The sequence below is a fragment of the Sciurus vulgaris genome (assembly GCF_902686455.1).
Source record: "Sciurus vulgaris genome assembly, chromosome: 10".
Lineage (NCBI taxonomy): Eukaryota > Metazoa > Chordata > Mammalia > Rodentia > Sciuridae > Sciurus > Sciurus vulgaris.
This window is the reverse complement of record NC_136470.1, coordinates 111,935,438-111,948,555: the sequence shown is the minus strand read 5'-3', so window position 1 is coordinate 111,948,555 and position 13,118 is coordinate 111,935,438. Positions and strand designations below refer to the sequence as shown.

General features: G+C 39.0%; 1 long non-coding RNA gene across 1 annotated transcript; it reads left to right on the top strand.

Annotated features, from left to right (window-relative positions):
• The first annotated feature begins 4,003 nt into the window (after nucleotides 1-4,003).
• LOC306670343 lies at nucleotides 4,004-12,293 on the top strand. Its single transcript, XR_013766385.1, has 3 exons — nucleotides 4,004-4,438; nucleotides 5,257-5,452; nucleotides 10,037-12,293. It is a non-coding gene; the product is annotated as an uncharacterized lncRNA (long non-coding RNA).
• The last annotated feature ends 825 nt before the right edge of the window (nucleotides 12,294-13,118 follow it).

The window sequence follows — 13,118 nt, the reverse complement described above, 5'->3', positions numbered from 1 at the left end:
GATCCTCAGGCTGCGCCTTCCCCTATATCCCTTTGGGGATACTGCTGCCTCTGCACCTGCATTTGAGTCTCCATGTTAGCCAGTTGGGGTTGTGCTATTGCCTGTGTTTGCGATTTGTTCACTTTCATTGCTGTATTTTATTCCATTGTGCAAACTTGCCATGATTTACTTATCCATTTTTACTGTCAATGGATTCCCTTTTAACTGTCTGCCTTTTCACTAAACTGTGGCGTCACAAGGTGTGTGTTATTTTTGTTGCATGAATGGTTACTAAGTAGGTGATGTGAAGGTGTGATGATGGAGGATAGTGGTGGGAAAATGACAGTGTACATATCGTGGAGAAAAATAAAAGCCTGGTAAGATGTGAGCACTTATTAGGCAATAAGGCTTCAGAGTGAACTAAAGAGCCAGACTCTTTGGGTTTCTCTGCTAGTTCTACCATTTGCTAGCTATGTGACCTGGCAAAATTTACCTAAATATTTCTGTGCTTCAGTTTCTTTATCTCAAAAATGGATATCATTGGGGATAGTAGTGATTAGATGAGTTAATATTTTTAAATTTCTTAGACCAGTACCCAGCACATAGTAAGCTCTACAGCAGTGATTGTTGAATAAAATGGGTATCTGCTATAGTATTTTGAACAGGAGAGTGGCATTTTTACGGGCAAGTGAGGGGTTGTAATAAAGGCAGAACCAGCTGTCCAGCTGGAGCTACTGTTGGGGGACTGTCCTCAATGACTCAAGGAGCATTTCTTGTAGTAACTAGTGAGCAACTCATGGACATTAGAACATTATATTTTCAAAGATTTCCTTTGCAGACAAGTTCTTGGTGGCCAATTTGGAATTATAACCTGTGATTAGAAAACTTTGATCTTTTATTACCATCAGTGAATGAACTACAGTTATCACTGGGATGGAATTTTAGTCCAGCAGGAGAGAGCTTTCTCCCTTCATCTCTGAAATGGCACAAGTTAACATTCTCCCTATATTGCCAAAGCAGAAGACTGGTCTATTGAGTGTTTCAGGAATTTCTACTGGAGGTTTCCTGTAGTGAAGTTGCTTATAGAGTTGGGTTATCTCACTGGAGTCATCCTATGGAACAGTGAGCCATAGGAGTCTGGGAAGAAACAGATGCTACATTCCAACTGGGTAATCTGAAGAGCTTAAGGAAAGGTCCATTAACTGAGTAAGGAAAAGCAACAAAGTATTGTTTTGTTGTTTTTGAAGATAGCAACCTGGGGAGGCCATATCACATCACAATTAATAGGATGACAGGAGGGAGGGCTTTCCGGAACCCAGGGAGGGCTGAGAACCAAAGCTGTGGGCTTTAGAAAAAGGTCATCCAAATAATGTTCCTTAGCCATGAGGATGAATACCTCTCTTTACTTTCACACCATCTTCCAATCTCCCTCCTACTAGCTCACCCAGTGGTAAAACCTGTCTGGAAGATAGGAGGCACAGAAGTCCATTGATACAGTTGGTAAGGTAAGTCTACCCAAGTAACAGCATGTGGAGAAGGGGCAGGTGTGAATCTGAGTGGAAAACGGCAATTTGTAGCAAACAGAGAACTATGACATAGCCCAGGCAGCCCATTGGCTATTTCCACAGTAAATCAAATCTCATAAAACTGCTGTAATTAATAGTAATATCACTCCTATCTTTTAGATGGAAGACTAAGACTTGGAGAAGTGATTTCTTTGCCCAAGGTCTCACACATACTCATAGGAAGCACCAGAATCAGTATAGTTTCAGTTTCCAGAGGTCTGTCCTTTTTGCCATTTGAGGAATCTACTGATTCTTAAAATCTATGTGATTACTTTTTACTCAATTAGATTACTATATTTGCATAAATCTGCAAACATTACAGAAATTATGGAGTAAAAAGTTTGATTCAACCCTTTCTATTCCTGTCCCCCAAACTACTTCCTTCCTCAGGAGTTACCATTGTTAAGGGTGGGGTGAGTCTCTTTGCAGACCCTTTTCCTCCTTTGCATCTGCAAACTTACACATACATAAGCACATACATTGCTATATTTGCAGAAAAGAAAAATCAAGACTTGGAAAAGTTGATACTTGCTCAAGATTTTCTCCAGGAGAGCCACCACAGTGTTGTTGTGCGGGACTTGCCCACCCAGCCCAGCTCAGGTAAGCAGCTGCAAGAGGCAGCCAGAGCCAAAAGCAGTTGCCAGGACCCCGAGGCGGATGTTGGGTCCTGGAAGCTGCTGGTTCTTTATAGACTTACAAGGAAGGATTTGGAGACAGTTGAATTGAGTGACAAGCAATGAATTTGGGAAAATAAGAGAGATAATAAGTGTACAGTACAGACTGTGGAGTGGCCTGGATCTCCTGCAGAGCAGGAGTTTTTAAGGGGCTTGAAGCTAGCAGAATTTGGAACCTCTCAACCTCCCTCTGCAGGCTGCACCCCAGTTCTGAATCGGGAAACTGCAGATATTGGCTCTCTTTGGATGTGCTAAGGATTGCTCCCAGGACTGGGAAGGGCCAGACCTGTGATATCTTGTCTTTTTGAATTCTGGAATCTTTGTCAGTATAAAGGTCATGCATTTCTCCCGCAGATAACAGGTTGCTGGCTGAGAATATATCATATCCTATTTACTTAAGACAAGACAGGGCTGAAGATAAAAGATTTTTAAAGGAAAGTGCATGGGGGTCAGCACATGTAGGCCCAGACAGCAGAATTAGCCCTTTAACCTCCTTTTCCTACCACTCAGGTCTCTTACCTATCAATGGGGTCATTTTGTGTATTCTTTTCTTTAACTTTTCACTTTGGACCTTTCTTTTTCACTTTGGACCCCTCCCTCCTCTAGTAACTTAAATTGTTTTATTATACTTTGGCTTAAATACATACAGGTATATAATTAGGTATAAAACTTCCTTGTGCCTTTAGGTGCTATACAACCACAAAAACAAATTAAGGACCACAAAATTATAAAATTCTAATTATTAAATTAAAATTGCAGTGTTAATGCAATTTAGCTTAATGAAAAAGTTGAAATAAAATCACCAATGGATGGGTTTAACAATAGGAAGACATTTGATTTTTTACTCGTTGACTTGATCCTTTTGTTTTTGAATATGACAGAACATCTTTAAATCACTATCAGTATTCATTTTTTCTTCTTTTTTCTTATTTTTTTTTTGTACTGGGGATCAAAGGTCATTTAACCACTGAGTCGCATCCTCAACCCTTTTTATTCTTTATTTTGAGACAGGGTCTCACTAAGTTGCTTAGGTCCTTGCTAAATTGCTCAGGCTAGCCTTGTACTTTTGATTCTCCTTCCTCAGCCACCTGTGTTGCTGGGATTACAGGCGTGTGCCACCACACCTGGCTCTTTTTTTTTTTTCTTTTAAAGTAATAAACCACATCACCTACTCTTTCTTAAATCTATGATTCATCAATATAATAATAGTAAATGCATAAATAGGACTGAAAAGTTTTAAAAAGACCATTTAGTAAAAGTTTTTTCATGTTTCTCTACAATTATATGTTCTGGTAATGAACTTTTTCATGCTGATTAGAACAGAGGTGGATATATACAATGTTCCCCATGTTTCCTGGATGGTACTGCCAGGTCACTATATCTGAATTACTATGTATAGTACGATGACTCAAATATTTCACAAATTTCCCCCTCTCCCAAGTATTGTTAAGCTTTTGTTTAGCATGAGATAAATTAATTTGGCTTCCACATAACCTTGGTGCTCATTCCTATACTAGGTTTGCCTCCACTCTTTTCTCTTTGGCCTGTTCCAGCTGAGTGTATTACATATGCTGCCATTTTCATGACACCATGTTTAAACCTCTCACTTTATTCAGTAACTCAAGAAACTAGTTGTAGACCATGAAAATGTCTTTTGTTCTAACACTGCAAATCTCAATATCTGTCATTTATAACTGTTTAAAATAAATCACTTAAATACAATAGCACATATGGAATGTTGTCATATGGCTTTGAGAGCATGTGGACTCAAGTGCATCTGTCAGCACACAGAAGTCAAATATTGTCCCTTTAGATGATCAGTTAATTATAATGTGATTACTAACAGCAGTGCAAAAATGTAGGCACAGGAATTAGTGACTATTCATCAGTATTATCCAGATTGACCAAGAATATGTCTGTTGCTTCTTTTAAAAAGTATCAATCACATGCGAATGAAATATTAAGATAATCTCTCAAGATTTCCAAGGTATTTGTGATCATACTTCCTTCTCTGACACACACCTGTCATACACATCTCTGGATAAGAGCTCTTTTCCCAGTTTGAGGACCATTGTGTTCTAGCTATGTCCTATTTTCTGCACAGGGAAAAAAAGCAACCTGGATTGGGACCAGGTGGAGAAGACATCCCTATCATCAACCTTTTGATGGGGTTTTCATCTACTGCTGGCAAGGAATTTGGTGTTAAGTGTAGGATACATGGTCTGTATGTGTTCAGACCTCTTTATCAACCAGATGTTTCTCCCTTCTGCTGAGAGGCTTAAACTAAATTCTTTTTTGGGCTCTCCAGTCTCTTCTAGACCAATGCCAACCTTCCAGATTACCTTTCCCCTAGTTCATACTGTGGCTTTAGGTCTTTTTTTTTTTTCCTGTTGTAAGATAAATCTTGCTATAAAAGATAAGTGAGACAGCCATAAAGGTGATTGGGCATATAACAACCTCATAAATGTATTTCCCTGCTGTGTTACTCACCTAGGTGGCAGAAGTGACAGAAATGTGTTTATTTCTAGATATTTCCTTGAGATTCAGTATTAGTATATTGAAGGAAAGTATCCCCTTAAAATACTATTTGTTTTCCAACTCATAGTTAGGAAAATATACACAAAGTTAATTTTTCCTTCCTTACCTCTCCCTCTTTTCTTCTTTTTCTCCTTCTCCTTCTTTTTTGTCGTGTATATTTTCAGCTACCTCTTTGACTTGAGAGTATAATACGGATATATCCTTCCACGGGTGAACACTGGTTAGGGGCAGAAATGTGACTATAAAATTTTAATGGATAAAATTAGTGGGTGAAAGTTTGAGGAGCAACAGGAGGTTAGCATAGTCTCAAAGTGTCTCTCTAAAGGTAATCATCAATTGTAAAGGGAAGAACAATAACATTGCAAGGCAGAAACCCAGCGGATCCCACTGTAACCCAGTGGTTGACGTTCATGCCCCTGGTACTGGGACACATCAACAGTAGGATATGGTGCCTGAGAAGGACACAACATCACTTTTACTTTTTTTTTTTTTTTGTCAAGGAGATATAAAGCTTCTATTTAATCATGAGAAAACTTCAGATAAATCCAGATAGAAGTACAACTTAAAAAATACCAATCACTTGTTAAAAGTGTCAAAATCATGAAAGAAAAGACCAAGAACTGTCACAGATTGGAGAAGAATGAGGAGACAACTTTAATGTGGGAACCTGGAACAGAAAAAACTGGAGATACACAAGTAAGATTTGTAGTTCAGTCAATAATGCTCCAATATCAGTTTACTGGTTTTGATAATTGTTCTGCGGTTATACAGCATGTTGATATTGGAAAAAGCTGGGTATATGGAAATTCTTTATACTGTTTTTGCAATTCATTGTCAAGTCTAAAATTAAAATGTAAAAAAAATGTAAGAGATACACTCAGGACAGATTTTCTCCTCTTAAGAAGAGAGGAAACGTTTAAAATCTTTAGGACCATCTTTGAAGGATCAGCTACATCCTCAGGATAAAGCTTTTTGAGAATATGAAGATATTATATTTTGTGTGAGAAATTATATTGATTTTATTTTGCTTTCCCTTTCCCATTCTCCACCAAAATATTTTGCTTCTCCTTGACAAATATACTTTGAAAATTGTGTCTTAAGGGTTTTTGTTATAAAAATCGGAACATACACTATTTCCTTTAGGGAACTCATTTCCAACTTTGTAAGAAGATAAAATGAATCTCGATTCCTACCAGTTTTCTGTGTAGTCTTTCAGGGACTGCATCTTATCTTTGGAATGAGTGATAGTTATGCAAATTGACCAATCAGCAAGTATCTACTTACTGCTTGCTGAAGTCTCAAAACATAGCTGTTGTCTCCATAAACACATAATCTCTTTGGAGAAACAGGTGAACATAGAGAAATCAGGGCAAAATTCTAAGCCCTGAATGAAATCACAGTGCAGAATTTAAGTGCTAAGGGAAGAGAGGGAGTTGGGAAGCTGGCATAGTTACAGTAATTTAAGAAATTATTTGATGTCAGTCTTGAATTATGGGCAGAATTCCACAGAAGATGAGGAAGGAAAGATTCTAGACAGGGAGTAAGCAAGCCAGTACTTGAGGGGTCAATGACGTGAAGAACCTGCATTGAGTGGACAGTGGGTGTGGACCTGAGGTTGAATGGATAGAGGGGAAAGAGGGAAGATGGGATTATGGAGACTTCTAGCAATTAGCTAAAGAATCTTAGACTATAAGCTTTCAGCAGATAAGAGAGAATCTTTGCAAGTTTGAAAATAGGGAAGCTCTTGTGATACTCCAGATAGGACCTGAACCCTTGCTAGGTTTGTGCACTGAAATGGAATATGATAGGGAAAGTTCAAGATTTGATTAATATGAGGGAAATGTAGAGAAGTCAAAGGGGACTTGAAGTTTTTAAGCTCAAGTGGGTGGATTCTGATATCATCATCAACTGCAGAAGATTTAGTAGGCAAAGGAATTTTGGGGAAAATGTATCATTTTGATCTAAATTTTAAAACGCTGCAAGTGATTCAAATGAAAAGGCCTACAAATAGTTTCATAAACTCATTCATTCAACAAGCATTTATTCCTGCTTTTTGCTGGAACTTGTGCAGGCAGATCTTCTCCTGGGGAGGCTGGTAGGAGAAGAACCATGTCTGGAGGGTTGCAGATGGCATGTGATTGGAAGAGGATACAAAGCTTTGAGAGCACAAAAGAGGAAACTTTTCCCAGGTGTTAAGAATATGGGACCACAGATCAGGAAGAAACAGACGATCTGAAAATTTAGGAGTCATCAGCAAAGGTAGCAGTGGAAGCCTTATGTAGCTAAACCCCAAAAGGAAAAAGGCAGAAGTTCAAGGTGAGAGGATAAGAGGGAGTGCGTGACTGAAAAGAAGAAAGCACAGGACCACAGCAGGAAAATCTGTAGTGATGATGTCACAGACACTGCAGAGGAGTGAAATTTGCAAACAACTGTTTGCACTGTGAAACAGTGTCAAGCAGACTGGTTCAGTGGAGTGCAAAGGGCAGGTAACTAGAGAGGAAATAAGAGCATTTAGCTTCTATTTGGAAAGTATGGTCATGAAAGATGTCAAAAAGTCAAAAGTAACTGGAGGGGGCACCAGAAGTGAGTGAGGTAGAATCTTCTCCACTCACCTACTCACTCACTGGATTCAACACACACTGATTCAGTCGCCCTGCACTGTGATGGCTGCTGCACACATGTTTTCTCAGTGCTCATAATTTCCTGTGTTTTTTAGCAAACATTTATGCGGAGCCTACTTGGTACCAAATAGTGTTGCAGGCGAGGACCATATAATAGGCAAAAATAAACAATCCCTTCCCTCTTAGTTCTTATTGTCTAAAGAAAGAATTGACAGTAATCAAATTATGTCACATATCATGTAGAATTACAAGAGGAAGAAAGTGTATTGTTAGGGTATTTGTGATCATTGAAATAGGCTTGTGTTCAAGTCACCTTTGTCCTGTGGGAAAAATGTTTGATAAACAAATTAATCAAGGAAAGTTCATGACATTTTATTCAGACTATTCCCATTTGCAAAGAAGTGTGTAAACAGGTGTGCATGCTGGGTGTGCTGTAACCTCTAGGGCCACTCTGATTGTGGGCACCAACTGTACATGACTTCACTTTGCTCTGCAGCTCCCCTTCAAAGTCCAGAATGATGCCCGGAGCCTGTTCTGAAAATGGGGGAGCTGGTGTTTAACACCGAACCTGAGGAGCTGGTTTAGGTTGCCCCAAAGTCCCCTCCATCCTGACTTCCCAGGGACAGCTGAGAATTTGGGATCTGTAGACACTTCTCACCAGGGGTAGAAACCATAGCGTTTCCAGGCGACATTCCCCTTCAGCCTCTGGACTTTCCCACTTGGTCTTGACACCCTGTTTCTGTTCACTGGAACTTATTTTCTTTTTTGCTCAGCCCCTGCTCTTTGTTTTCAACCCAGAGAGATTTGAAATCACCTCTGACTAGTTTCTTGTTTCTAAGATTGTTTCTAAGAAGGTTAAGAGTCTTATCATCCTAATAAATTTCCTTTTTTTCTCTGCCCATCATCCAGGAAGCAGGTAACTTGCAATTTCCAGGGTATTATGAATTGTCTTTAAAGCAGATTGACCTTTAAGCTTAGTTTGAGTGACCTGTTATGGTAATTAGCTCAGAGCCATCCTGGGGCACCTCTGAAGAAATGAGAAGTGCTCCTGTCCTCCCTGACATTTCTTCTCTGAGTGTCTCAGTGTTTTCAAGCCTCACAGGCAAATGTGTTTTATAAGGCTCATATCTTTGCATGTCTGCAGAATAAAATAAGCATCACAGTCAGGGTAAAAAATTATTTATTGTAATAAATTTGAAAAATGCGGCAAATAAAAAGCAAGATCAAACAAAAACAAATAAAAGTAGTATTCCAATATAGCCCTCTTTAATTCTCTCTGTCCTTTTCTGTTTGAATGATCCCAATATTAGGTCCCAGAGTGTAGAAGTAGAGGGTTTTTATTTGTTGAATTCACTAAGATGTAGCATCTTTCTCCTCATGTCTTCATGAAGTTATCAGCTCATTACCTTTGATTTATAGGAGAGTCTTCACTGTGAAACTCTTCACTGCAAGAAGAAACTATTACCCTCACTCTCTTTTGTCCTGAAATATTTCCTTCTTTCCTAATAGGGAATTTCTAAACTGGAGGTGTAGCTCAGTGGTAGAGAGTATGTGCATAACATTTGTGAGACCCTGGATTCAATTCCTTGCATGCACTGTTTTTTTATTTTTTTCTTCTCTCCATTAAATTTTTCTCCCCCTTTCTTTAACAACCCAAGAACATCACCTGGAAGTGACAGTTTAAGACTTGCATAAGACAAACAACTTACCCTAATTATAGTAGTACTGAAATTTATTTGTGCTGGTAATTTAAAGTTTTGTTTTGTTTTTTCAATTTGGGGGAGGATGGTCAACTCTATTTACACACACACACACACACACACATATAGGGGTCCAAGTAGGATAGCCAATTGCCAAGGGGAGCAAACTGATTTTATGTTTGAGAGCAAACTGATTTTAATGGCTGATTTTAAGGTGCTAATAGATATTCGTCCTCTGAGATGTAACGCCGGCATCATTTCATGTAGGAAGACATCTCTGAATTTCTCCACCTTCACCCCCATGGAAAGGCAAACTAGGTGGGCAAACCAGGAGTGTGGACATTCTATATAGTGTTCTGACTAAATCTCAAAGGGCTTACCACATTGATTGATCTCCTATAATCATATAAACTCAGTGTGTGATAGACTATGAAAGAAGAAAAAAATGTGGAACAGGGGATAGTTGATATGGATGTTCAGGAGAAGGTATGAATTCCTCTACTGGCTCAACAGTTTGTATCAGGAGCAGATGGCCTCAGAGTAAACCTCAGCTCTCTTACTGCTGTGTGACCTTCAGCAAGTCACTTTATACTCTGTGTCTTGGCTTTCTCATCTGTTAAATGGGGATAAAAATGGTTGTGAGGATTAAATGAATTACATATGCAAAATGCCTAGAACTGTGCCTGACATATAAATATTATTTATTGCTATGACATGTGACTGTCCTGGTAGAAGAGAGAATTAGGAGTTAAAGGATAAGTGTAACTGGTTAGAGCCAAGCTGAGAGTACGTGTGCCCACATTTTATATGGCTGTAATGATTAGCAGTTAAGGTGTTGCAAACATTTTCATTTTCTTTCTATTGATCTCCAGTCACTGCAATGGGTGGGGGAAGTAAGTCTATGGTCTGTTACCAAGCGGAACTTAAATTTCACTTCCCTTCTCCTCACTTTATGATAGGCACTGATGTGATGAAAATGGAATGAGCAGATGAAACCTGAGAATTCTTCATCACCTGACCCTCTCGGGTGGCTCTGTCAGTGCTAGGAGAACCAATAAGAGAGAAACACAGACACCATCCCCAGGTGAGTCCTTCAATTCACAGCAGAGAAGTTAAGAGTCCAGAGAAGTGAAGAGGCTTGTCCAGGGTCACACAGCTAGTCAGAGCAAGAAATAGAACTTGGGTCACTCCACTTGCTGAATGGGAATCAACTTTCCAATCAAATTCATCACTTGGTTATCTTAGTTTTAAACTAGAGTGGTATAGCCTTAGATAGTTAAAAAATGTATACATATGTGTATATTTTTGCATTTTTATATTGCATTATATATGTGTCCATGTATATTAAATGTATATATCTATACACATATAGATATACACACATATTACATTAAAGACATGGTTGTAAGATTAAAACAAAAGGAAGCAAGGTACAATTATTCATCTGTGAGATGCTCCACAACATCATTGTGAAATGCATAGTTTCCCATGTTCTGTAGCAGCTGATGACTCTATCTATCAGGCTTAACCAAATTATTGTGACATGATCTTGTACTCAGGTTGCAAATGAAAAAGCTCCACTAAGCTCATCAGCAACAGACTGAGTGTACTTTAGCACTTCATGCCTGTAAGCATAAATTGTGATATTTTACTGCTTTTAAATGATGCATGATGAAATGATTGAAGACATCATTATGTGGAACAAAATCCAGCAGGGAGTGTGATGTTAACTATTTAGCATTTCAAGCTCTTATGGGATTGTTAAGTACTTTTCCTGAAGAACTGTAGGGAAGTGGTATTTACTATGATTAAGGCTACCCAGAGAAACTGTGGTGCCTTGACCTTATCATAGACATGGTGAGAAAACCCTGCAAGTGGGAGAGAGGAAGTGGAGGATCCAGCTCCCTGCTTTCAGTGAATTAAACAGCATTCACTGACTCTGATAAGTGGTTCATAATTCTGGCCAAATTCTAAAATCACCTGGCAAACTTTTTCTTTTAAATTTTAATTTTTTTCACATTTTTATTGGTGCATCATAGTTGTACACAATGGTGGGACTTCTTGTTACACATTCATACCTGCACACACTATAACAATATAATTTGGCCAAGGTCATTCCCATCTGGGGAGCTTTTTAAAATACCACGTTGGGAATCTCTTACCAAAGGTTTTCACTTAATTTTTCTGGATGGGGTCAGGCACTGGTAGTGTTTAAAGGTTCCAGATGATTCTAATGTAGTCAGAGCTGAGAACCAGTGGTTCAGCACCTGAGCAGTAAAATAATCACAAATCTCTACAAATGCATCAATTAATCTTTATCTTTTTTTAAAAGTTCCTTTCCTTTTAAATAATGTTAAGGGGGTTGATGTGAGAAAAGGAACATCAGTAGGAGAATACAAAGAAGGGATAGCAGTCTCTCAAAATCTTTACCTATCTCTTCAGATGCTTAAAAATTCTTTTTTGTAAGTGAGACACCCAATACAAATTCTAGTGATAAATCATGACTAGAATATAACTCAATGTCTCTTACCTGGAAGTGTAAAAAAATACTTCATTAATTCATCAACCCATCCATTTGATGAGCTTTAAGAAGAATACATAGTGCAACTAAACATGGCCCATGTTTATCAGTAGCAACACCTGGGTAGCTGGGACAGTTAACACCCCACCCAAGAAGCATAGAGGATGTGTCTGAGGGCCATGAGCTTTTCCTTTTTCTTCTACCCCTTTGGAGTGCAGCACTCTCAGGGCTCAAGTAAATCTAACTCAGGGCTGGGTATTGCACTTGCAGAGTAAGGTGGGAGAGATAGCTACCAGATTACATTTTGACAACTGAGTCCTTGGATACTTTATTAACTGGCTACATCGGACATGAACTCCTCCCTTATTTTCTTCTACTCAGAGCCACCCCTCTCTATCCCTCCTCTGACGTGCCCCTGCCTGCTGAAGCTGCAGAGAAACATGGTAAACCCTTTGAGGCTGCATATAGGCGTAGACAGGGTGATGGCCATGAGCGTAGGGGAATGAGAGACAGGGTGCAGGGTGGGGGCACCTCCTGTAAAACAGCCTAAAGCCTCCAGGAGCATCTTCCATGAATTCAGTGCCTTTTGAATTTCTCACCTGACTCTCACATTAAGAACTGATTGATTGCTCTTTGGAATTTGGTGTACTTATTTATTTTTTATTTTATTTATGATTACTTTATCTTTTTTTGCAGGGAGGGTACTGGGGATTGAACTCAGGGGCACTCAACCACTGACCCACATCCTCAGCTCTATTTTGTATTTTATTTAGAGACAGGGTCTCACTGAGTTGCTTAGCACCTCGCTTTTGCTGAGGCTGACTTTGAACTCTCCATCTTCCTGCCTCAGCCTCATGAGCTTCTGGGACTACAGGCATGCACTGCTGTGCACAGCATGACTATTTTGCCTCTCTTCCCTGAATGATAGTGCTGAAGTTACTTCAGAGAAGGGTCAAGTTCCTATCAATAACCAGAAAAAGCTTCAGAAAGTTGAAATGTTGGGAACACTAAGATTTCATAGAATAGCAATTTTTTTTTTTTTTTAATTGAAAGAAACTCTAGAGCAACTTACCTCCATTCCCCATTTTCCTAGATAAGGTTTTTGAGCTTCCAGAAGCAGGGGTAGAATGGAGTTAGGGAAAGGGTGAGGCAGAGGGGAACTTACAGGCTATGGAGAAGAACACAAGACATACTGGAGGATGGAGACACCAAATGCCTAATTATTCAGAAGATGAATTTTAATCTTGGGGAAAATTGAATTGTTTTAACAAAAGAAACTGAAATATTAATATGAACAAAGGTGTAAAACATTTAGATATCTCTAGCAGTTAGAGAAATGCAAATCAAAACTCTAAGATTTTATCTCACTCCAATCAGAACAGCAATTATCAAGAATACAAGCAACAATAAATGTTGGTGAGGATGTGGGGGGAAAGGTACGCTCATACATTGCTGGGGGGACTGCAAATTGGTGCAACCATTCTGGAAAGCAGTATGGAGATTCCTCAGAAAACGTGGAA